Source organism: Pelodiscus sinensis, chromosome 9 (genome assembly GCF_052426305.1).
Source record: "Pelodiscus sinensis isolate ZL-2025 chromosome 9, ASM5242630v1, whole genome shotgun sequence".
Classification (NCBI taxonomy): Eukaryota; Metazoa; Chordata; order Testudines; family Trionychidae; genus Pelodiscus; species Pelodiscus sinensis.
Genome location: NC_143060.1, coordinates 44,371,222 through 44,397,152, shown reverse-complemented (window position 1 = coordinate 44,397,152; position 25,931 = coordinate 44,371,222). Strand labels below are relative to the sequence as shown.

The 25,931-nt window shown below is 39.7% G+C and overlaps 1 long non-coding RNA gene across 1 annotated transcript in view; it reads left to right on the top strand.

Annotated features, from left to right (window-relative positions):
- The window catches only part of LOC142830593 (uncharacterized), a 66,005-nt gene that overhangs the window by 1,653 nt on the left and 38,421 nt on the right, over nt 1–25,931 (top strand). The window contains exon 2 of the long non-coding RNA XR_012905970.2: nt 20,014–20,104. This is a non-coding gene — a long non-coding RNA (uncharacterized LOC142830593). The remainder of the gene's footprint in view (nt 1–20,013; nt 20,105–25,931) is intronic.

Below are 25,931 nucleotides of genomic sequence, written 5' to 3'. Positions count from 1 at the left end.
TTCTCATGCAATCTTTTCATTTCAGGAGTGTGGCGCTGGGGTGGCAATGTGCAGTATTTCTGGGTTTATCATCAGTAATCTCCCTGAATTCTAGAGAAGTTCCTGATAAACCCAGGAAGCTGAGGAGCAAATGCCACCACCTCCTCTGCTGCCCCAGAATCTGAGTCAGGCATAGCAAAGGCTTCTTCCAGACAAGAGTCTGAGATGCTTTTCCCTGTGGTGGTTTGGGGCCTGAGGAGGGCAGGCGTGGCATGGCTGGCTTGGGATTCCATCAGGGAGGTGGGGAGTTGGGAGCACCTCTGGCTGAGAGGAGTGGGGTACTCAAGCCTCTGGCCAGCTCAGGGGTCCTCTGGCTGCTGGGGGGAAAAAGGGATGGAGGGCTTGTGGGTGATGAAGGGGTTCATAGGATTATGGCCATGGAGGGCAGTGCAGGCAGACGGGGCAGAGCTTGTGGCTAGAATCCACAAAAGGGGACTCCACCCCCAGCCCATAAGTATGTGTTACACATGATAATTCTGCACAAGGATGGTGGATGCTCCCAAGCATCTATCACTAACTAGTCATAGACTTTAAGGTCAGAAGGGACCATTATGATCATCTAGTCTGACCCCCTGGACAATGCAGGCCACAGAATCTTAGCCACCCACTCCTGGAATAATCCTCTCACCTATATCTCAGATATTGAAATCCTCAAATAGTTTAAAGACCCCAAGATGCAGAGAATCCTCTAGCAGTGATCCATGCCCCATGCTACAGAGGAAGGCGAAAAACCTCCAGGGCCTCTGCCAATCTACCCTGGAGGAAAATTCCTTCCCGACCCCAGATACGGTGATCAGCTGAACCCTGAGCATGTGGGGCGAGACTCACCAGCCAGACACCCAGGAAAAGTTCTCTATAGTAACTCCTATCATCCCTCCATTGGCCTATTTACCACTGATAGTGAAAGGTCAATTAGTTACCAAGATCATGTTATCTCATCAAACCATCCCCTTCATAAACCCATCTAGCTTAATCTTGAATCCAGATAGGTCTTTTGCCCCCACTACTTCCCTTGGAAGGCTGTTCCAGAACTTCACTCCTCTAATGGTTAGAAACCTTTGTCTAATTTTGAGTCTAAACTTCCTGACAGCCAGCTTATATCCATTTGTTCTTGTGTCCACATTGGTATTGAGCTTAAATAATTCCTCTCCCTCCCTGATATTTATCCCTCTAATATATTTAAAGAGAGCAATCATGTCTCCCCTCAGCCTTCTTATGGTTAAGGTAAACAAGCCAAGCTCCTTGGCTGCCTCTAGACTGGCAAGTTTTCCACAAAAGTGGCCGCTTTTGCAGAAAAACTTGCCAGCTGTCTACACTGGCCACTTTGAATTTGCACAAGAACACTAATGATCTAATGTAAGATTGTCAGTGTTCTTCCACAAATACAATGACTCTCCCATTCAGGAAAAAGCCCTCTTGCACAAATGCTTTTGTGCAAGAGGGCCAGTGTAGACAGCTGAGAACCGTTTTGCGCAAAAAAGCCCCGATGGCGAAAATGGCGATCAGGGCTTTCTTGCGCAAAACCGCGTCTAGATTGGCACAGATGCTTTTCCTCAAAAAGTGCTTTTGCTCAAAAGCATCCGTGCCAATCTAGATGCTCTTTTTCACAAATGCTTTTAATGGAAAAACTTCTGTTAAAAGCATTTGCCGAAAATCATGCCAGTCTAGGCGCAGCCCTTGAGTATCCTTTCATAAGACTGGTTTTCCATTCCTCGGATCATCCTAGTGACCCTTCTTTGTACCTGTTTCATTCCTAGCCATTTTGCATAGAATTATTACATTAGTAGTAACGTATGTGTGCCTGGTGCATATTATAGCTGGAATTGGTGATGCTAAGTATAGTTAAGTTTACTCAGCTCTTCCAGTTATAAGACAGCATTTTCAATTGTTGGGTAATTCTGTCCTACTTTAACCATTTGGAGAGAAAATGTCATGCTGGGTATCTGTTTCAGGCTGATTTACTGGAAAAGTTTTCAACTAAAAATGGTTCCGATGTTTCTGAGATGAAGTTTGGGGAAAGATAGGTTGTTTTGCCCATGTTTAAAAAAACCCTCCAGCTTCTCGCAATCATTTCACTGAGAAACTCTAGTGCCTGCAGGTTTTGGAGCAAGGGTTTGAAATGTGGTAAGGGCAGGGTTTCCCAGATGCAGGAAATGCACCTTTTGCCAACCCTATGAAAGTCTGGCTGAATAATAAGCTCTTGAAAAATCTCAGTTTGCAAATATTCACCATATACCTTTTACTGTTTGGCTGCTAATTTATCAAACAACCCATGTGCACAGATCATGCTTCAAACCAGGGATATAGGCACTGAGCAGGATTTTCCCTTCAATTCCTCCTTCCAACTTTCAGGGGATGCTGTAGCAGCAGGCACCAGAACTCAGTGCTCTGCATGTCAGCACCCAGGCAGTAAGGAGGAATAACAGTCGGACTAGAATGCTGACAGCTGGGTCTGAAAGATTGGAACAAAGACTTGGAGGCTGAAACACTAAAACTGTGGGATCCAATGTGTATGAAGACTGAGATTGGGTGAAAAGCTGGGATGGTGGAAGGAGACACGGACTGGTTGGGACAGAAACTGGAAGAAGGATCCTCATTTGCTGTAGAAACTGGAATTATGTAGCCCAAGAGCCAGGGAAGATAAAGGGTGGTCTAATGGGAAAGGTATCTATTGAAACACTGGGGATGTACAAGTGTGGGGCTGGATGCATTTAAATGATCCTCCCTCCAGCCTATGGGAAGAAGCCACAAGCATCAAATGATCATGGTGACAACTAATGAAAAAACAGGGATGAAACTGGGGAGTTACAGATTCACAATCTGGTTCATAATCAGGGATCCAGAGCAGGATACTGAGCACAGAACTTTGGACAGCACTGCTCTTCAAAGGTTTACTGGTATCCAGCAAATACAGCCCAGAGAAACTGTGCCCAGAGACATGACTCCAGGGCAGAGTCGCACAAAGAAAAACACTGTATACCCCTGTTCCACTTCTCCCTGCTAGTACTGTGGACTGCCACCTTGGCCAGTGCCCAGAGGAAGCTATCAAGAAGGTCTTGTGACCGGGGGGAGAGGGAGGCACAAGATGTGTGTAAATCAGGAGATCGGGGTAATCAAACTTAAGGAGGAGGTTGTGAAGATGCCGAAAGCGAGGCTTATGCCAGAATCTCCCTCTCACCACAGAAGAAGCAGGTGTCAAGGGAGATCGTGAACCATGTCAGGTATACATCCATGCTCATGGCTCTGTGAAAGAGCCGCCAAGTAATTTTCCTAGAAGGCTGTAGGAATACGGACTGGCCCACTGGGGATCCTCCTCTTTGTTGGGTATATGGCAACCGTAATACTGGCATTCCCTACCTTTGAAGGACTTTACAACTTTAGTATTCTTTTAATATTGTGTGTGTGTGTAATATGTTCACATATGCGATATTTTACAGTACATATTAAATATATTTTATAAGCTGAATTGCACTAGGGATGAGCCAACTGAAATTGAATTACCCTACTTACCTTTTTTTTTTTGTAGGTTTAAGTGAGATCTTCAGTGTCATTATAAAGCACTTAAGAATGTTCTGCTAATCTGATTGCTCAATTGGCTGAACATATTTAACCTTATACATTTGAATGGAGGGCTTGTAACAACAGACCATTCAGTGAAACTGAAATGAGAAAAAAATTGTTGAACTGATTTCCTTCCTTCGTATGGAAAGAATTTTGCTTCCCAGCCTGAAAATGTGTAGGTAAAGTTTTTACTAGAATCAAATTTAAATGGTTGATTTATGAGACAGCTCATGTCTCTGCTGTGGACAGGTCAGGAGTATAGTTCCTGGACTTGGTGCCAGATTTGCAGGGCAAGTAGCAGCTTTGATTGCACTGGAGCCAAGTTCACTCAGCTAATGAGGGAAAGGAATACCTCACTGGTACTCTTCTCATCTATGGCTAATGTAGAGGGGGCACTGATAAGTTCCCAATGGCATCACATGCAATGCTATTCTACTGAAATGATGGAGCTGGTGACATGAGACTTTGAGGATGATGGAAATGGTAAAAGGGCTAAAGCAATTTGTCATGCTACAAGTGTAGAGCAGGAGATGTATGCTGTGGACTTACGGCAACAGCGTACGCAGTATGTGCAGACTACAGCCATGTTTTAAAAGGACACAATACTTGGGATTTTACAATCCCATAAATATCCTGTACTGGCCTCAATGCAAGCTCTTGTTGTGAGTGTTCTGGTACACTAACCCCTCTGATGTCTGGTAGTGTTCTGCCTATCACAAGCTTGGAGAAGAGTAACCGTATGTGCTCCAAGCATTAGGTTCTCCGGATGACAGCAGGTTTCCATAAATATTCACTAGCTACTAGAAACAGATAATTCCTTTACTGGGGCTGCAAGAAATTAAATAGTGCAAATACTTTAGGGACAATACTTACAACTATAATGACCAAGGTAATCAAAGCAAAAGTTCCTAATGCAGCCCCTAGGGGCAGTATGGTGCAAGGGTATAAAAACATTTTCCATTGCAGCCTCTCTACTTCATATTCATGGCTTCATCTGTTTCTCCTGCTGGTCCCCTGCCAACAGAAGGATTCATCTCTGTAAACTCTCAAACTTCCAGCCCTAAATTTCAAATTGTTTGCTCCGTAGCCTTCCCTTCATAGCCAGATGCTAGCTGCTGCTGTCCCTAACCTGATGCTCTTGCTCTTGCATTAGCCACAATCTGACTGTAGAGACAGGTTCCTTTTGATATCAGCATATTTCTTGTTCTCCTGCATTCTGCAGATTAAGAAGCTCTGTGCTGGTGGATGTTGAAATGGACAATGCTAGATAAACCCTTTCCCTCTACATCAGACAGAGTGGTGGAAAGATTCCCAGAGTAAAAACAATGGTAAATCCTGTGGTACCTTATAGACTAACAGATTTATTGGAGCATAAGCTTTCCTGGGTAAAGAATCACTTCATCAGATGCCCACGAAAGCTTATGCTCCAATAAAACTGTTAGTCTATAAGGTGCAACAGGACTTCTTGTTTTTGCAGATTCAGACTAACATGTCGACCCTTCTGATACTTATTCCCAGAGTAATGAGCCATCTGGTCCATTACAGTACTGTAAATGGTTCAGTTAAGACCCTGCTCAATAAGCAGCCTGCAAGCTGGATGAGATTCATCAGGATTTGCCACCTAGGGGTGGCCAAATACTTTATTTACCTGAGTATCCACAGATATGGATACTCTGGCTACATCTATACTGCGCTCTTTTGCGCAATAAAATATACAAATGAGGAAGTGATGAATATTGCTGTGCCTCATTTGCATAGTTAATGAGCCACCATTTTGTGCAAGGGGCTTTTGCACAAAAAGGAGCCATCTACATCTCTTCTTTTTGCACAAAAGCCCCCTCTTGTGCAAGAGCTGTTCTGCCGCTTTTTTCCCCGGCAGAACAGCTCTTGCGCAAGAGGGGGGTTTTGCGCAAAAGCCTCTTGTGCAAAAATGGCAACTAATTAAGTATGCAAATGAGGCATGGTGATATTCACTGCTTCACCTCATTTGCATATTTACTTCCACCAGAGAGTACAGTATAGATGTAGCTTCACAGCTCCCATTGGCTCTCCCAATGGTGGCTACTAGAAATGGTGGCCCGGCCTGCACTACTTCCTGTATCTGGGAACAACAAACCACAGCCAATGGGAACTAAGAATGGCTGTACCTGCAGATGCTCAGGTAAATAAAGCATTTGGCAGCCCACCAGCAGTGAAACTCATCTGCCCCTTGGACCACTTACTGTTCAACTCTGAATTAAGAACTCATTGAGATTGATAGGCATGAACTTAAGAGAAAGGGAATAGGAACTTTTCCTGAATATTTTTGGGTAGAGATAAAAGAGAGAGAGGTCAGAACACAGGAAAACAGGAAAATACACAGAGAACCTGAAAAAGTAGCTGGAAGCATGGTGTCTGACCCTGGAATAAACTTGGAGAGAGGTTTTTGACTTGGTGTAAAGGCTGAAAATTTTGCTCTTGGTGCTGTGAACAAAAGAAATCCTTTGTGCTATTTGCTTCTTCTGCCTTCAGAGACACAGGGTATTGTCCATGATTTGTAAATAAACAAAACTGCATCAAAGAAATGCCTATCACCAATTTCTATCTACCTCTCTAGAGCCCTGAAATTTGACTCAGATCAAAGAAGGAACAACAATACATTAATTTTTGTTACAAAGTCCCAGTAATAAGTAGTGAAATAGTCACCCATTCATAAAATCCTCTAAGGGCAAGAAGATTAGCATGCTTGAGCTGAAATCTAAGTAGAGCTAAATTCTAACTTCTTACCTTTTACCCATTTGTTCAGAATGCAGGGGACCTGAGTTTGATTTCTCAACTCTGCCCCCCACCCACTGCTAAGGTGCAGGGAATTGAACCAGGTGGGTACCTTAGCTAGAATTATGGAGAAGTGATAGAGCAGGTTCTCTTGTTGAAGCTATGCCAAGACATGTAAATAATTTAGCCTGCATTGGGCCACAGAAAAGAACTGTGTGTGTGATTTACTAGGTCAGTGGTTAGGGACCATTAATGAAACACCCAGCTTTCTGTTCTGCATTGAACTTAGGGTTTCCCCAGTGCAGGTGAAAGTACTGAGCTAACGGGAGGGCACAAGTTCCTCCCCTGGCCAGTTTGTATGGGTTCAGAGTACATATACCACATTGGGCCTTGAAGGCAAGCTATGCAGGGAAACTCATTATTTGTGAATCCCAATGGGACCTAGGCATGAATTGGGTACCTAGCTGCTGAGCAGTGTCAGCAGCATGTGGCCAGATACCAAAACTGAGGCACTTTAACAGTGGATATATATGCACCAACAGGGTTAGGCAGAGCTGAACAGAGAGGTTTTGTGAATAACAGTAGTGCCTAAAGTGGCAGGTAGGGTTGCCAGGTGTCCGGTTTTGAACCGGACACTCCAGTATTTGAGCTTTCTGTTTGGGAAACAAATTGAGAAAATATAAATGAGAACATATAAATGTCTGATATTTTCTAAATAAGATGTAATGTAGATTGTGATGTAATGTAAAGTGTGTCCGGTATTTTTGTTGAAACCATCTGGCAATCCTAGTACACTTCCAAGACCTCCCCTGTAAATGCCACCCTGATCACGCAATAATTCCTAAAGTGGAATAAACTCTTACAGCTGGAGCAAGATGCTGAATAGAGCCTCAAATTCCAGATTACATAGCAAATGCATAGGGCTGAAGACTGTGGCTCCATTCCTCATTATTTCTAACCACTCAGCAACCACCAGGTTTCCATGCACTGTCAGTGGGTAATACTACATTTCTAACATTAGGTGGGGCTGAATGAAGATACAAATAGTAACCCCCCTGCCTCATTCAAAATGGAGTCCAACAGTTAGCTGCAAACTCTGTTGCTCTTCCTGAGAAAACATGGCTAAAAGTATCACAAGGTAAAAGATATCCAAATCTTTTCTTTCTGAGAGTGCCACAGCCCAAAGAAGTCAATGCTGCAGTTGTAGAGTAAAAATGACTGATGTGTAAACTTTTAGACAAGAATGTGGCCTTCAATATGGCAGTCCTAGGGTACATTGGCATATAAGTTGAAGCATGTATGTTCTTTAACTTTTTGTACAGTTTGGTCATGATTCTGATTTCATTCTGTAATAAATCAGGAATAGCTCCAATGAAATCAGTTATACTGGTGTAAAGTAGATGGAAGAAAGGGGAGACTCCTGTCCCTATACTCTCATGCATCATGTGAAGGCTAATTAATTTATAGTTGGGTGTAACTTGCATTTTTGTAAAAGTGATTTCAGAAGTCTCTGAAATACCAGGAAGTGAGCAAAAACAGTTCTGAATGCCTGTGAAATGTACCTGTTGATGGGTGTTTTCCTTCAAGATCAATTGTAAGACTCATGTGAAACTGACTGATTAGTTAAAAAATATTTCATTTCAAATAAAATCATATGTATAATGTACATGTTCCATATGAAAGGCACGGTGGGAATAGATAACATCCACAGTGCTTGAACCCAGAACTATTTTCTTCTCAAATCTGAAGAGTCCAGGAAGCATAGCTAGGTCTCTTTGGGGAAGCTGCATATCATTGCTAATAAAGGGGTCAATATAAGGTCAGCTTTTAGGGGCCAGGAAGCTGCTAGGACACTACTGTCCAATGCCCATGAGTCTAATTGTGCTGTTCTAGAAATGAAGCCCATAGCTCACTCTGTGGTTATATTTGTAGCTAGTCCATAGACCCTGGGAGGTCTGCTGAAGCAGAATTATTTTTGCTTTGATATCCAGTTTATAAAAGGGACCTTTTGTAAGAGGTTGGCTTTTTTTTTTAATTTTCTTCAATGGACCTTTGGTATCTTGCTTTGGAGGGTAGACTGGAACTAGGAAGTCAGCTGCATTGAGTAGTTTTCCTTTGTGACCTGGCCCTCTGTGCACTCTAAAACATATGAAAGTCATATACCTGCAAGTCTAAGTTAGATCTTCAGATGTACTGAGCATATGGAAAAGGGGTTCTATGGTACCTTTCTGTTCTTGAATCTTACAGCTGGTAGAGGGGGAAAATTTCCTCAGCATTCTGGAGTGCAAGCTAAGGACTCTTTTAAACGATACTGACTCACCTGGTCTCACAGAGAATGCCAGCTAATACTCAGTCCTTTCCATAAGCAGAATACTCTGAATATGCCCCTGCTCATCCTTGAAACGTCCACTGTGCCCCCAGGGCTTTATGCCAACAATGGCAACTTGTAAGCAGGCTTTAGCCTGGAGGATTGCAGCTCTGACAACATACGTTTTCACTGTAGTTAATGAGATAAACACCCCACTCTACAGTATCAGACACAAGAAGCTGATGTGGGACCTAAAGTCATATCTGCTACCTGCTTGATCACAGGCTAACCTCCTTTCATCTTTTTCAGCCAAGATAGAAACGCTAAGATCTTGCCTCTGAGGCTATGTCTACATAACAACATTATTTTGGAATAACTCAGTGTGACTACACTACAAGTCATTATTTTGAAATAGTGGCGAACTGGAGGACTTCTTAATCTGACTCCTGGTAACCCTTATTTTATGAGGTGGAAGGGAAGTCAAAGGAAGAGTGTTTTTTCTTTGACTTCCTGCTGTGTAGACAGCACCAAAAGCCAAATTAAGCTATTTCGACTTCAGCTATGCAATTGATGTAACTCAAGTTGCATAGCTTAATTGAACTTTAGTCCTGCTGTGTAGATGTGCCCAGAAAGAGACAAGTATAGTCTTGTGGTTAAGGCAAGGAAAAGAGTCTGGTTCTGTTCTTGGCTCTGTCATAAATCTGATGTTTGACTGGCAACATGGCCTGCAGCCACATTTTCAAGGCATCTACTGTTTTGGACACCTGTGGTTTTGGATGTCTTTGGCCTGATTTTTCAATGGCACTGAACACCCACATCTGTGCTTGGTTACACTTGTTCCACCTCTGCTAAATGCATGGTATTCTGTGCCAGACTCTGGTAGGGTAGCTGCTTAACTCAGCTTATGTATATGACAATCAAGTAGGGATTAGTAACTCAGAGGGAGATTCGGCTTTTACAGCTAACCCTGAATAAGAGATGATTATCATTGCACCACTCCAGAAGCAGACCTCTTACTTAACCCCACACAGCTGCAGGAAAGATGCAGGGAGGCTGTGCATGGTAATGAGCAGGATTCTTGCCCCTTTCTCATTCCCCTAGGCAACTTTGAAGACTAAGCACTTCTACTGTGGGCCAGATTGTGGCTCAACGCTTGCCCAGAGGGACTGTGAATGATACTGAAGGAATTAGCAAGTTCCCTGCCCAGTTTCTTATTTGAGCACCAGTGATAGACACACAATGAGATGAGCCTAAAACAATAGTGTCACGATGGTACAGGTTACCTTTTCCTATTTTTAGTGTTATAAAGTGGTTACTTTACTGCTTTTGTTTGATCGCTCAGCTTCTATTTTCTTTGTCTTAAAAAAGGGATTTTAATGTTCTATAATTTACAAGCAAAATTTTTAGCTCAGCATCCTTTATCATCATAAGTACATGGGTTTTGTGCCTGTCTCAGGAAGCATGACTTTTTGAGGAGACAGCCAACCAATAATTCTTGATTACAAAGGGGTAGAAACCCATATAGATAGCGCTCATTTCACCCTCCATTACTGCTAACTGCAGGGTAACGTTCAAAGCTTCAACCTCTCCTTGCACTTTCTGTAATCTTACATCAAAGTCTATTTCCAGCTGTGCTAAGTAATACTTTGTTTTATCCAGATATGAATCAGGCTTATTCCTGCCCTTATTCTCTATTCTTTCCTGACCCATTTCAGTTTTAGTCAGTGTCTGAATTATCGCCTCCACGCTGATAGCTCCATTGTCATTTTGCCAGTGACTTTCTATTATTTTTACAAAAGGGCCTAATCTTTTATACTAAATTTTCATAGCAAGACCTCAGAGCAGTTTTTTGTGATCTCTTGTAAAATATTTATCTCTCACCAAATTCTGTGGTGGTGAGTGTCTGCTTGTCTTCTAATACTAACATAACAAAAAGCAGGTAGGTCCATAGACATTCTCCAATGGATTGTTAGTTTACACGTGTCTGCCATTCTGTAAAGTTTACAGAATGGCAGACACCAGGAGTAAGTATGTTTCAATGGTATGGAGAAAATTTTCAGAGACAAAAAGGGCAGGTAGGTGACCAACTCCCACTGATCTTCACTGGGATTGACACTTCCCTGACTTTTAACAATACCTCCCTAAATTATTAGCCAGACTCTTGTATTATATTGTTATACTGTATTGCATTTCTGAAGTATTGTAGCTAATTTTGTGTGTCACTCTAAGAACAGGACAGAATAAAAATCTATTTTCTATGCAGATGTGGAAAGGCTCTGAACCCATGCGCCTTTCCCAGCTTCAGGCAGCTGTTGTACAAATCATGTTAGGTTTGCCAGATGGTTTCAGAAAAAATACCAAACAAGGAAAAAAAAGCACGCCAGGAAAAAGTAGTTAAGAAAAAAAAAATCAACCACCATGGCCCCTTTAAAAACCACGTGCTGAGGCTTTTTCACTGTAATAGGCTGCCAGTGACCGCCTGCCATCTTGCCTCCCTGCGCTGGGATGGACAGCTCCTTGTTAAGCACTAGCGTTGCCAGGCTGCCTCCATATTGATCTGGAGAGCCTGGGATTTTCACCTCCTGGCCAGGAAAAAATCAGAAAATACCAGACATTTTAAGTGTCTGGTATTTTCTGAATTTTTTTACCAGACAGGAGGTGAAAATAATGGACTGTCTGGTTCGATACCAGACACCTGGCAACCTTAATGGTGTCTACAGCAGTCCTGCCTATTCTGGCTTGCATGCATGTGTGTGTGTTTTTTTCAATGTGGCTAAGGCTATTGTAGGTGAAAAAAGCAAAAATACCAAGCTCTCACCTTTGCAACATTATCTACTATATATTTGAAAGAATATGTCTGCCTGTGAGTGAATCTGTCCATCCATTTATTCATGAACTCCTCCTAAATAGTAAGTACTAGGGCTACCAAATTTGGTATGCAGCTTCCTATTATAATGACTTAAAGCAAGGTAAGAGGTTCATTGTACCAGAACAATGGGATGTGCCTGGAATGTGATTGTTCTTTGTAATATTGAAAGGGAGTGGACTGCTAGCAGGGACAGTTATACTTTACTAAAGATTTACCTGGATCGTTAACTCAATTAATATTTGTTTTTCTTCATTTAAATCATTGCTCTCAGGTGGGGCTGGGATAAGGGGTTCAGTATGCAGGCTGCCCTGGGAGAAAATCCCACCTGAAAGCAATGATTTAAAGGAAGAAAAACAAACATTAACGGAGTTAAAGACCCAGTAAATCTTCAAGGACATCATAAATAAAGGAGAAAGGATGGGAGAGCATAACACATCCTTTGCAGACCACCCTGAATGATACTAGTCAAAGAGAATTAGGCACCTACTACAGAACATGATGTCACTTGGTTCTGCCCACTTAATTGTGAAATCTTTTTCCACAATTTAACTTTTCTATGACCTATTCAGCAATTAACTTCCCTATGACCTATCCCCTCAAATAACTGAATGCCAAGCAACTGTTTTATTTTGTGTTGAAATGTAAATTATCTGCAAAGGTGGTGCAAATATAATCCTTTAAATCCACCTTTATCTTGTGGCCTTTGTCCCTTTAAAAGCTGCATGAACAATTAAAGGCTTTTTAGTCCAAGGTGATTTCTGTATATCCAACTTTGTAACAATGTATTTTTGCCACCATCCTTGTTGGCAGTCTCAGAAGAAAACTCAAGGATTGAAAGAGCATAGTGATTGAACATTATTCTCTGGAGATTAGGTTTAAGCGTCACTAGAAGAGCAATGTTTGGAAACTTGCACTTTAGCATTTCGTAGATAAAGAAAAGACTTTTAGAGGTGGTGAATTTACTGGCAATTATTAAAACTGTTCTGAATGCTGCAGAGGATGGTACATTGTTCACAATATGAGCTCTTTGCACATATGTCTGTCAGTACTATAACAAATAATTTGTGTTAATTTCATTATTGGAGCAGAAATGTTTTCTAAATTGTGGTTCATATCGATTGCCTTTTACCTTTCTGAAAAGTCAAAAATTGATATATTTTAAATTACTTTAAAACATTACTGCCTTACAATGAGACAATTGTTAAAGCAATTATTCTAAATTATCTATTTTCATACTATTTTGAAACAGTTAGGGAATAATTTCCTTTTCATCATTGAGTCACATACTGATCTTTAATCATATTTTATTTCTTTTAAAAATACAGGTTTTTCTTTCATCTCTAATCATGAAAGCATAGATTTATGGAGGAAGAGTGTTAGCATTTTTGTTAAGCTAAATCTTTTTTCTTAACTGTTGAATTCTGTAAGGATTTAAACATTTGGCATTACTGGAATACAAAAGGATCAAAGGCAAAGTTGGAAAATACTAAGGATAATAATAAAGAAATATCACTTGAGGTTCTTAATGAAAGTCTGTTTTAAGGACTTCATGCAGATTATTATGAAATAAATGTAAGTTTATTGTGGAGGAAAAAGTAAAGCAATCCCCTTACTTTCTCTGAATATAGAAATAAGTTTAATTGTAAGTAATGTTTTCCATCTGTTTTCAAAGTACACCGTCGAATGTAAAGAATTTTAGTAAATGGTAGTGACAAAAGCCTTATTTTCAATTTTTTAGACCTACAATTTATAGTAAGTGAGTGGATCCATGCATTCAAGTGGCATCTAATGTTCTGAAAATTGGTACCTAAAGCTGTGTGTGTGTTGATTTGCAAATATAAACTGATGACCTTTACTTTCTGAAGGTTGATCTCCTGGGCATTGTAAAATGCAGGGTACTTGGACTGCACAATTTTCAGAGGCACAGTAGATTTAAATGCTAATTGCACATTACTTACATAGGCCAAGATCTTCTCATATTTAGTCTGGAGAGTCTGAGAGTGAGCTAACCTGAAAAGGTTTATGGTCTTGGTTTAGAAAAGCTTAAAAAAATCAAGTTGCTTATTCACAGTGTTAGGATGTGCTCTTGCACCTGCAGAAGTAAATGGCAAATTGACATTGAATCAATTGGAATGTATCTATGGACTGGAAATATAACTGTTAGTCTGCCTCATTTCCTGCTTCCATCTGCAATGGGAGTAAGTTTAGAGGCCCATAGAGACATAGATACTTTATTCAGTCGTCAGATTTCCATTTGCTGGCAGCGGATCTATAGATTCTGGAACTAGGGATGCAGGGAGGTGCTATTATACCACCTGGCTTGAAGTGGTTTCCTTTAATATATAGGATTTAGTTTGGTTCACTGCCTTGATAATGTCTGTCCATATTGGGGGAAGGGCCAAAACAGGACATACCAAGTTTTGAATAAGGCTATGCAATTAAATTAAACAAAGATAGGTTTCAGTCACAAAGTTTGCATCTGGATCTGAACCTCACCAAAGCTTGGAGATATAGAGATCAGATTTGTTACAGGCTGATATCTAAACTTCAGTAATTTAGACAAATAATAGTGTAAAAATGACACCAGGCCAGCATAAATAGTTTGTTCACTTCAAAAAATGTATAAATGGAAAATATGTAAATATAAGCATCGAGGCATTTAAAACATAGTCCCAGTGGTCGTCACTGCAGAGTTGCTTCAGTGTAAGCCATCAGTCCTACTATAGAGAGCATCTAAATGGCTATGTACGTCCACATGGGTGAGAAGAAAGGTATCAGAAAGCACAAAGTTTTCAGCAAACTTTTGATTATAGTACATGTGAAAAATAAAATGGCATGAGCACATTCTCCTTATAAGTGCCTGCTAGCTTAGAAGTTGTCAGTGTAGACGGACCTATATTATTTTTAACAAAAATTTGTAACTCTTTTTGATACTGTTCATCACGAAATACTCCTGTTCCCACCTCTGACAAACTGTAGGGTGACCAAAAACAACATGAAATGGTTCAGATCCTTCTTAGACCAATTCCAAAAAGTGACTATGGTTATTGGGTCCTTTGCCTCCTAAACTCTCACCTGTGAAGTTTATTAATTAGTCTCCTCTATAATCATCTTGATGAAGCTGTTGAGACAGCTGGTGAATAACTGATGCTGGTACTTGAGCCCTAATCAGACAATACTCTGCTCCCCTGGTCCTTTTGCCTGGCTTGTCACCTGCTTCAAGGATGTAATTCCCATCAGCTACTACCTACATAGATTAGTAGTCCGGAGTCGCATTCATTGTTCTAATGCTGGAAAAAAAAGTTATAGGGATTTATTCAAACATAGTTAAACATTTGCTTTTGTATCCATGACCTCTTTATTTTTTGCTCCCAAGGGAATTTCTAGAAGTGAATTTTTGTTAGCAAGACTTTTCATGGGCAGAGAATATGTCCAATATGAATATCATGGATATTTGATGGGCCCTCACAACACTGCTCTTCCTTCTCTTGACTGCTCTGATCTCTGCCAGAATGAATTAAGCACTGACTACCACATTACTGATCCTGCTTTGCCATTTTCCTGTTAAAATAATTCTTAGTGTTATTTCAGGAATCCTGCACTCACCCACATGTGTAGAAAGAGCCCTAACTACCATATCATACTTTAAAAATATTGAGTTCATTACTTCTAGAGCAGAGGTGGGAAATCTCAGGCCTGGGAGCTGGATGTGGCCTCTGGCTTGCCTGGAACTGGTCCCCTAGGCTCAGGGCCCACCCCAGCCTTGGGGAGACCATGCTGATGCTTCAGTGCCCCTACTGCTCTACTGCAAGGCTGGAGCATGCAAAATCTACTAGGCTGCCCCCCAAACTCTGGTATGGGAGAAGAATGTGGGGGAGTCTTTCTCCTTCTCGGTGTGGGGTCACATCAGTGAGGGGCTAGGGGAGTTTTTGCTTCTCAATTGTTTGCGGCTTCTGACTGATTTTTTTTTTTCCTGTGGGTCAGTGGCCCCTGTCCCAAAAAATGTTTCCCACCCCTGTTCTAGGGCAAAGTGCAGCTTCATTTATTAGAGCCTATAAAATTGTTTTTGTCCTGTGATTTTTGGCCCCTTTTGAGACAGTCCACAAACATAGTGGGAAAATTGTTTTAATGTACAAAGAGGTTTCCGAATAGGAAGTTAATTTTACATACCGGTAGTTCTTTTATGTTACTTATAATAACAATTTTAGATGGGGTTCTCAATGCTAATTAGAAACTAATGAGAAGTGCATATCTAACTCTCTTGGCAACTATGAAAATCTCAGCTTTCAATTATGAAGTCCAAGTTAAGAGCTATGTAATCCAAAAGCCATGTTTAGTGCATACCAGTGATAACTTGATTGGTCCTTAACATTTACAATATTACAGATATTTGTGCCAGAGAATGTGCATGCTTTTCAGTAATGATATTTACATAATTCCTATAAAATTCTCTGCCCAATGTACACTGGTAACTGTGTTATGCACTAAGCTAGGGGGAGAGGTAGATAACGCTGGAGAGCAGGGATAGGGTCCAAAGTGATCTAGACAGATTAGAGAATTGGGCCAAAAGAAATCTGATGAGGTTCAACAAGGACAAGGGCAGAGTCCTGCACTAGGGATGGAAGAATCCCAAGCATTGTTACAGGTTGGGGACCGGCTGGCTAAATAGCAGTTCAGCAGAAAAGGATGTGGGAATTACAGTGGGTGAGAATCAGGATATGCGTCAACAGTGTGCCATTGTATCCAAGAAGGCTAATGGTGCATTAGGAAGAGCATTGCCAGCAGATCTAGAGAAGTGATATTCCCCTTTATTCAGCATTAATGAGGCCACATTTGGAATATTGCATCCAGTTCTGGGTGTCCCACTACAGAAAGGATGTGGACGCATTGGAGAGGGTCCAGCAGAGGGCAACCAAAATGATTAAGGGGCTTTAGCACTTGACTTAGGAGAAGCTGAAGGATTTGGGCTTATTTAGTCTGCAGAAGAGAAGAGTGAGGGAGGCTTTGATAGCAGCCTTCAACTTTCTAAAGGGAAGTTCTGAAGAAGATGGAGAGAAGCTGTTCTTAATAGTGATGGATGGCAGAACAAGGAGTAATGGTCTCGTGTGGAAGCTTGAAGTTGGATATTAGGAAAAACTCTTTTATTAGGAGGGTGGTAAAGCACTGGAATGGGTTACCTAGGGAAGCGGTAGAATCTCAATCCCTAGAGGTTTTTTGAGTCTTGGCTTCACAAAGCCCTGGCTGGGATTATTTAGGTGGGGTTGGTCCTGCTTTGGGCAGGGGGCTGGACTTGATGACCTCCTGAGGTCTCTTCCAGCCCTATGACTCTCTAATTCCACAACATTCTAAACTCCCCCTTGTCAGGTGTACAAAAGCCAGAAAAACTGACTCTTATTATGTTGGTAGAATTTGGTCCTTACTGCATTGCAGCTTTTTTGGTCATTGAACGCTCTTATTCATGTCATTTTCTACTAAGCCAAACAAAAAAGGTTGTGAAGCTGCGTTTAATATACCAAACTCATCATTTAAAAACAAAGGACTAAAAAACCAAACACACAGATCACTAATCAATGTATCTGCCTATGGTATGTTGTCCTCTGATTGGAATGGGTTTGACGAGGCTACGTTTATAACCTTATACGAGGTTCAGACACCACGATTTGTTTCCATTATGTGACCTTTTCATATTACTTTTGCAACTTAGGATATGGATCAAGTTAGACTTGTTCATCCCCCATTAGGGCCACAAATTTCTCAAATGAGTTATGAAAAGCATGAGAGCTGAGAATAAAGCTATAAACAAGAATTTATACTTCTAACTTATGTGTGTATGTTAAGACCATATTAAAATATATGGGATCCACTGAGGTTTCTTCACTCTTTCATTTTACTTAGAAATCAGGGCAATCCTCTAAGTGTTGTAATCAAATGTTATTTGACCTTAAAACTGAGTTTTGATAGTACAATCCCCCCAGGATATTTAATCCACAGTATATTTTTTCTATTATGTACACCTGAGTGTAATACATTCTGTTTCCAGATGGATGCTATGTGAGCCCCATAGAACAAATTATTGACCTTTTATTAGAGATATAGCATGTTGTTCACCAGAGATTCAGACTCCAGCAAACACATATCACTTCAGAGACACTTTTAGGGAAGCCTCATAAATTCGTTACTGTTTGCTAATAGTACCTACTGTATACTACTAGTTTACACAGCTTTTTATCTGGGAAAAAAATTCCAGGGTGATTTCTTTGTGTGCAAGCTTGCATGCATGATATATAATTGCTTTGTATGTTACTGAAATGCATGCACCTCTGTGGTGGAATGCAGTACACAATTATTAGTGCCAAGAACACTTCAGAATAATTCAGACGAGAAAGTAAAATATGGCATAAACAATTGAAACTTCAGAGGAGATTTAACAAAGCCTAAAACTCCAAGGGGGGAGTTTCACTATACTCCTCACCCCATCTACTCTATCCATCAAAAAGAACTATAGCCAGTCCTTTCTTACATTAGATAATTTGAGATGAATGAAGCCATGAGACAGTCCAATTATGATATTTGATTGTTATCCCTAGAAGTTATGAATATATCCACAATGATAAATGTATCTTCAGGTGGGAGGGACCCACAAGCGGAAGGCTGTTAGTGAGGCTAAAGATTCATCAGTCTTCTAGCAGTTTCCACATTTTTTTTTTTTTTTGTCAAGGTTTGCTAAATTTTTGCACAAGGGGTTAATGAAGAGATATGGAAATGTCAAATCTGAAGTTGACTGAGTTTGGCTTACAATACAAATATTTCTCTCTCTATTAAGAATGCAAAGCAACCCTGAAAAAGCCCAATACACATTAATTCTAAGATTCAATTTATGCCCTCTGAGAATGAGTTCAGTCAGAGGATGGGATTTTATGAACCAAGAACAAATTATAGTGCACACATGCTTTATTTTTATTGAATATTTTCCCATTGATTATAACTGTTATTCCTCTGTTTGCAGAACTTTGAGTGACATGGAAATCTTTTTATGTTCCTCGTGATCTAATTTTTAAGCTTAAAGTTATTCTTTGATGTATGCATGCATAAAAATAGTTAATTGACAATCCTAAACAGCCTTCCTGCCTGGTAAAGAGACATCAACACATGCTTATGCACTCATATAACATTAGTAAAGCAAAAGAAAGTTGTGTCAAGAAGGTAGAACTTGGAGACAAATTCTTTTGAGATCCATTTGATCTAGCTTACTATCTGTCATATCTTTCACAATGTTTTCAAAGAACTGCAAAGTGGTTTTATCCATACTTGTTGGGTCTCCCTTCTTTCATAATCCACATTTTAATTTAGAAAGTAACTTTATTAATCTATATCTATTTTCCTTTTACATATGAAGATGAGCTGACATCCCATTCAATGTTTGTTCTCTTTAAATGTCTTATTGTAGGAAGCCTATTTCTTTATAATTGGAGATGAAGGAACTATGATTGATTTTTATTAGGCCTGGGGGTATTTATCAGAAATTCCTACAAGTTCTTATTTTACTTTAGTTATTTTGAGATTGCTGATGAATTATAACTGTGTTCTAATTTGGTGGGGGAAAAAATCTTAGTTCTGAAGGAAATAAACAGATACTATTTATTTTTAGATCTACATTTCCACTCTTATTCCAGGGCTTTATGTGACTACATTAGGGCATGCAGGGTTGTGTGTTTTTTTTGTTTGTTTGTTTGTTTGTTTGTTTTTAAATCTTGTATACCAGATACAATGCCACCACCAACAGGAACCACAGAGGAGGAATAGAATTTCAATAAGATAATAATTAAGACTCTCATATAGTAAGATACTTAGGCATGTGCCCAATTGTAAGCACGAGTACTTCATTAACTCCAGTTAAGCTATTCCCTTGTGGACAGCAGGTCCCTAAGCATGCTCTTGAATTTGGACTAAAATTGGTATTTTCTAAAATCACCAATATGAAAATGGATTCAAGTTCTACCATTTTCTATTTCCATTACATTCTCTGTCATCTGAGTAATACCACATAATCATTATGCCCTGTATTGTTTGCAAATGACAGCCCCAATCTTTTTTTACTACTTTGACCTTTACAATTTATTTGTTTTGAATAGGTGACCATTCCATATTTCTTTTGCTCACAGAATATTAGGGCTACAGGCAGGGAGGAAGGGGTAAGAATGGCCAGCAACTAAAATTTTCAAATTTTGAAAAGGTCAGAATGGTATGGCTTGCTATTGCCTGCAAGACTTCGCTTGAACAGATGACAACTGACCAAAAACTAATAAAACTACAGCCTATATATTTTTAAATATCAATACAAAAAATTTTTTCAACAATCCGTTAAAGTGACAGTATTTTTTTGTAGGTCTCTTTTCCAATACTCATAAGTTTTAAATCTAATAAAGGCATTTGCTTTTTTCCTACCACTGTAGGGTTTATTACTATTATCATTCTATTCTAGGGTTGCCAGTTTTGGTTGGACATATTCCTGGAGATATCAACACATGAAGATTAATCTTTAATTCCAGGAGACTCCAGGACAACCTAGGAAGGTTGGTAACCCTATTCTACTTTTTTCTGTATATGACTTAAAAAGTATGACACCTTCTATTGATAACACAGGAAACCTTAGCTTTGGGTTATTTTTATCCCTTGTGTGATTTCTGTGGCATTTAACCTAATATAAACCTCTGTTCAATTTGGTTGTCTAGTTCATAATGCAAACATTCTTTGAATGGCATGTCATCAAGGCATACTTTCACAGTCAAATATTGTATTTGAACCATTTATATTGTCTCTATTAGCAAACAGACTAAGTGCAGTTGTAGGTTCCTCAGTGTTCACTTTCATACAGTCCCTTAAGAAAATGGCAGTACAGACTATTAAAATATTCTGGAAAAGATGATGTGCTCTTTTGAACCAGTGTGATGCTGGAGTAACTCCACTGGTTTCAGTTGAGAAGGTTTGTATTGAAACTGTTATATGTAAAGATGGGATTTGGCTCTATAGATACCGAGCTTGTGAATCATTAACTGTGATGTGGAGATTCCTTTTACCTCATTGCCACTCCTGCTGACAATGATGAAATGTTGGAAGTGGCCTACTTTTCTGTCATCATTTCTGTGTTTCTCCTCACATGATGAGCCAAGCCAAGAAGCTAAAAGGCTTGTAATAGTTTATATCTGTAAAATAGGGACCCATCTCATGCTGCCACTGCAAAATACTGGCTAGCTATAGACATGCTTTAACTAGGGATCAACATGTTTTGATATAGATGAAAGAGAAAAACAGCATATATGTAATCCCACATTAGAATGCTAATAAACTTAGGATAGTTTAATGTTAATAGACATAGGATAAATTGAACACAGTACTATTTATGAAGACTATTGCCAAAAAATGTCTAAAATAGTAGCCTATCGTAACAGTTTACCATCATTCTGCACCATGTAATTATGCATAAAAACCCCAACAGTGTTTCATAGTGCATAAGATAACACTGAGTAATATTTGTTGATCTCTATTTGCCAAATAATAGAGGTAAAGAATGAGTAGTACATGGTAAACATTTGTCATGACAGTTTCTGAACCTATTACTTACATTGTTGAACAGTTATTCACATTCATTGTTCTACTGAAGTCAGTGGCGCTTCACATGTGAGTAACAGTTTACCGATGTGAATAAGTGGTTTACAGCCACTTCAAAGGTTTGTTTCCTCATCGACAAATGGCAACAAGAAGGGATGTCTCTCAATTGACAGTCACTGGGTTTGACTTTTACTGGCAGCATGGGAATCTCCTGGCCTTCTGAATTCTCATTGTACTTCTCGATAATGGTTTTTGAAGTTTTTTTCTTAACAGCAAGAACAAAAACAAATTGCTTTGCAATAACAAAAATAACAAGCTTGTGGCTAATCCTCCAGCTTCTCTAAGTCACTTGGCAATGTCCCTGAATTCTCTAAATGGCAAAAGCTTCAACGTTTTCAAACTCTTTGCTTAAAGTGAAAGCATAAAATCAATTTTTTTTATCCTGTACTCTTGTCTTTTACAAGACTTCTTCATTAGTGTTGTTATTCTTGACACAAGATGCTGAGGTCAAGGATACAGTTAATTTTTTCTTAGTTTTCAAGAAGTTCTGCTGAAAATAGGGCTTTCCTTTACTCATTTGAAAATGTCTTTTCAGTATTTATTGATTCTGTATTCCTTTTAACGTTTTGAACCCCATCATTCACAAATTTAGTAAGTAGAATATGAATCATGACCAGGTCAGCAAACAGTAATAATATCAGTGAAGGTTAAGACTAATGAAACCCAAGGAATTCTAGCTTTAGCTGCAAAACACATGCAGAACTCAGAACCTGCCACAATGTTCAACATATTATAGACTATTAGGACTGGAAGGGACCTCAAGAGGTCATTGAGTCCAGTCCCCTAACCTCATGGCAGGACCCAGTACTGTCTAGACCATTCCAACATTTATCTAACCTACTCTTAAATATCTCCAGAGATGGAGATTCCACAACCTCCCTGGGCAATTTATTCCAGTGTTTAACCACCCTGACAGTTAGGAACTTTTTTCTAGTGTCCAACCTAAGCCTCCCTTGCTGCAGTTTTAGTCCATTGCTTCTTGCTCTAACCTCAGAGGACAGGAAGAACAATTTTTCTCCTTCCTCCTTGTGACAACCTTTTAGATATCTGAAAACCACTATCATGTCCCCTCGCAATCTTCTCTTTTCCATGCTAAACAAGCCAAGTTCGTTCAGTCTTCTTTCATGGGTCATGTTCTGTAGACCCTTAATCATTCTTGTTGCTCTTCTCTGGACCTTCTCCAATTTCTCCACATCTTTCTTAAAATGTGGTGCCCAGAACTGGACCCAATACTCCAACTGAGGTCTAATCAGCTCAGAGTAGGGCAGAAGAATGACGTCTTGTGTCTTGCTCACAACACACCTGTTAATGCGTCCCAGAATCATGTTTGCTCTTTTTTTTTTTTGCAGCAGTGTGACACTCTTGACTCATATTTAGCTTGTGGCCCACTATAACTCCTAGATCCCTTTCTGCCATACTCCTTCCTAGACAGTTGCTTTCCATTCTGTATGTTTGAAATGGATTGTTCCTTCCTAAGTGGAGCACTTTGCATTTGTCTTCATTAAACTTCATCCTGTTTACTTCAGACCATTTCTCCAATTTGTCCAGATCATTTTGAATTATGAACCTATCCTCCAAAGCAATTGCAACCCCTCCCAGTGTGGTATCATCTGCAAACATAATAAGCGTACTCTCCATGCCGATATCTAAATAGTTGACGAAGATATTGAACAGAACCAGTCCCAAACCAGTCCACAGACCCCTGTGGAACCCCACTTGTTATATATTTCTAGCATGATTGTGAACCATTAATAACTACTCTCTGAGAACGGTTATCCAGCCAGTTATGCACCCACCTTATAGTAGCCCCATGTAAGTTGTATTTGCCTAGTTTATTGATAAGAATATCATGCGATACCATATCAAATGCCTTGCTAAAGTCTAGGTATACCAGTTTAGGTATACTATATGTTTAGTAGTGCCTGTGTTAAGCAGATGGGAAAGAAGCGACTTGAAGAAAACACCCATTCTAAGAACTCAAATTTTGATTGTCAGAGCTACACATGGAACATGATTCTAACTGTGCTTTGGAGGTAAAACCCAACAGACACACTCTCAAGGGTTACTGATGATTAACAGCTGGGGCAGAGCACTCCTGGGATTGGCACACCCCAGCTTAGATACGAACGGCCATGCTACTTAGCCATACCCAAATGAAATGTCATTGCTGGTGCTGCAATAACCTGAGAGGGTCAGTGGGATTTCTTAGGGCATATCCCATAGTTCTTTGTGCTACAGAGAGCTGTATTAGGGTTGCCAGATGGTTTCAACAAAAATACCGGACATACTTGACATTACATCACAATCTACATTACATCTTATTTAGAAAATACCGGACATTTATATTTTCTTATTTATATTTTCTCAATTTGTTTCCTGAACAGAAAGTTCAAATACTGGACTGTCCGGTTCAAAACCGGATACCTGGCAACCCTATGAGTTACTCTAATGATTCTTTTCCTGGTGAATTGTGAGAGAACTTGTCTGTCTTTCTGGATGCACATTGTTGAAGATATCGGAGGACTAACAGCACTCAAGTTTTAGCCTACAGTCCCTAGAGGTCAGCAATCTTAGCATTAAAGCACCACCAAACTTGTGTTAGAGATTTCTGTGTGTGGTGGGGCAGAGGGTTGGGAAAATACAGAGGTAAGAGTATTATCTGCAGTGAAGACTTGCATTTTATTTGGATGATAAGGTATCTAATACATGGCGGGATATATGCAAATGCTAAAAGGAATCACAGTATAGGAAGATCTTAAATTAAGCTAGTGTAAAATGAATTTTTAGGCCTTTGTTCTCCAATGTTCTGGCTTCTTTTTTTGATACTGCTGTCTTAAAGCATCTCCTCAGTCAGTGGATCCAGACACATAAATATTTCCTCCCAACAAATCCTTGGGAGGTGTAGTGCCACCATTTGACTCATGCCACTCCATTTCCAGCCCCCCAGCACAATGGATGTGTCTGAGGAAAAGGATATGTAGCTGGCCACTACAAAATCTGGCTGATCTCCAGTTTATCTGAACAGATCATGGAGGTCTTTGGTAGATGGAGAAAGACAGAGCAACTGGAAAGGGGAAAATCAAGAGCAGATAAGTTATGGCCCATTATATAAAGAAAGAGAATCTAGAGAAGGCCACTTGTGTCCTCCTGTGTTGTTTCCCATACTGCAAGATAAAAAAGACACTGAAGGTAACATATTTAAAACAGATGAAAGGAAATACTATAACATGCAGACCTTACTGTTATAGGATATTGCTGAAATCATCTGCTTGTTTCCATTTTTGTCTACTTCTGTTTTCTCTGGTAAACCACTGGCTTTACCCAGCACTTGTGATGTGATTTTTAAGGGACTCTGGAAAGTACACTGCTGTCTGCCAGTCTTTAGGAAATATTCTCTCCCGAGTCCCCCCACCCTTGCTGATGCAGGCATATCAGCAGTTTAGAAGAGACTTTCCCACTCTGTTTCCCTATGATTAATATGCTGCTAAACAGATTTGCAATATGAACAAAATTGCACAGTTGGAAGCTAATGAGACAATATAGTGACGTTGTCTCATGATCCATGCTCCAGCTTTGTTTCTATTTTTCAGTCAAAGAATCACCAGCTTTTTCTGAAGTGACATTCTGTGAATGTCAGTGACACCACCTTTTCTCACACGTTGTGCAAGACAGTGTCTTTGACTAGAATGAAGAGAGAATGAAATTTGTGACTCTGTTAATGAGGAGATGATGTTCTTGATAGTTTTCACAGTCCCCCCCATAGGCAAAAACAAACAGTTTCTCAACAATACTGTTGTTAATAGAGGTACAGGAAAAAGATAGTCAGGTCAGATAAAATATGTTCACCATTTCTGTTAGCAACTGCAGATCTACTCTGGCTCACTTGAGAGTTTTAAGATTTAATTCTCTTATTTTACTGGATTTGGTGTGTTAACTAGATATTGTATCCCATTAGCTACCTTATTTTTACCTGGTGCTATTAGCATATTTCTTTTGAGTGATATGCAGGTGAGTAACAAGGATCATATTGTCCGTCATCAGCAGAAGTGAACTCAAGAGCTGACCCCGTTAGATGTCTTCACCAATATATTTATAGTTTTGCTTCATTTTAAGGGATCATTCCCAAAGCAATTACTGGGCCAACAAACTGACATCCTGTGATAGTTATTCCCTGTGCAAGGCTTTACATTCTCTAGTTTAAAGAAGCATTTATTTTTCCAGGTTTTCTCCATGTTTCATCTGAAATGTATAGCTTAAAGGTTAACATATTACTTACTGTGTAAGCCTAACAATTCACAAGGCAGATGGGGCAGACATAGGAGGTAACATGCATGAATCAGTTTTTGTTACTGGATTTATAGACTGTTGAGTGGTTCCTGATGAAACTTACAAAAAAATTGATTGGCATAGACAAGGAGATGCCTTGCTCATAGGAACACAGTCAGAGAGCAGTTATTGTTTAGTTACACAGGTATTTTTGCCATTAGGGATTACTTCCTTTTGTTTTCAACTAAACACATTTGCACGTCTTAGTCCAAATATTCCACAAAAATTTATTTCAGGAACAAATGTCAAATGTAGTATGTGGGCTAATGTGCAAATATTTTAGCTAATGTGACCTAACTACCAATCAGTTAACTCCTGTTATACTTGATTGTACATACCCTTCAAAAGTGACTAAAATTGTGATTAGAGTATAATCCTTGTTTTGCAGCTTCCACCCTATCCTTG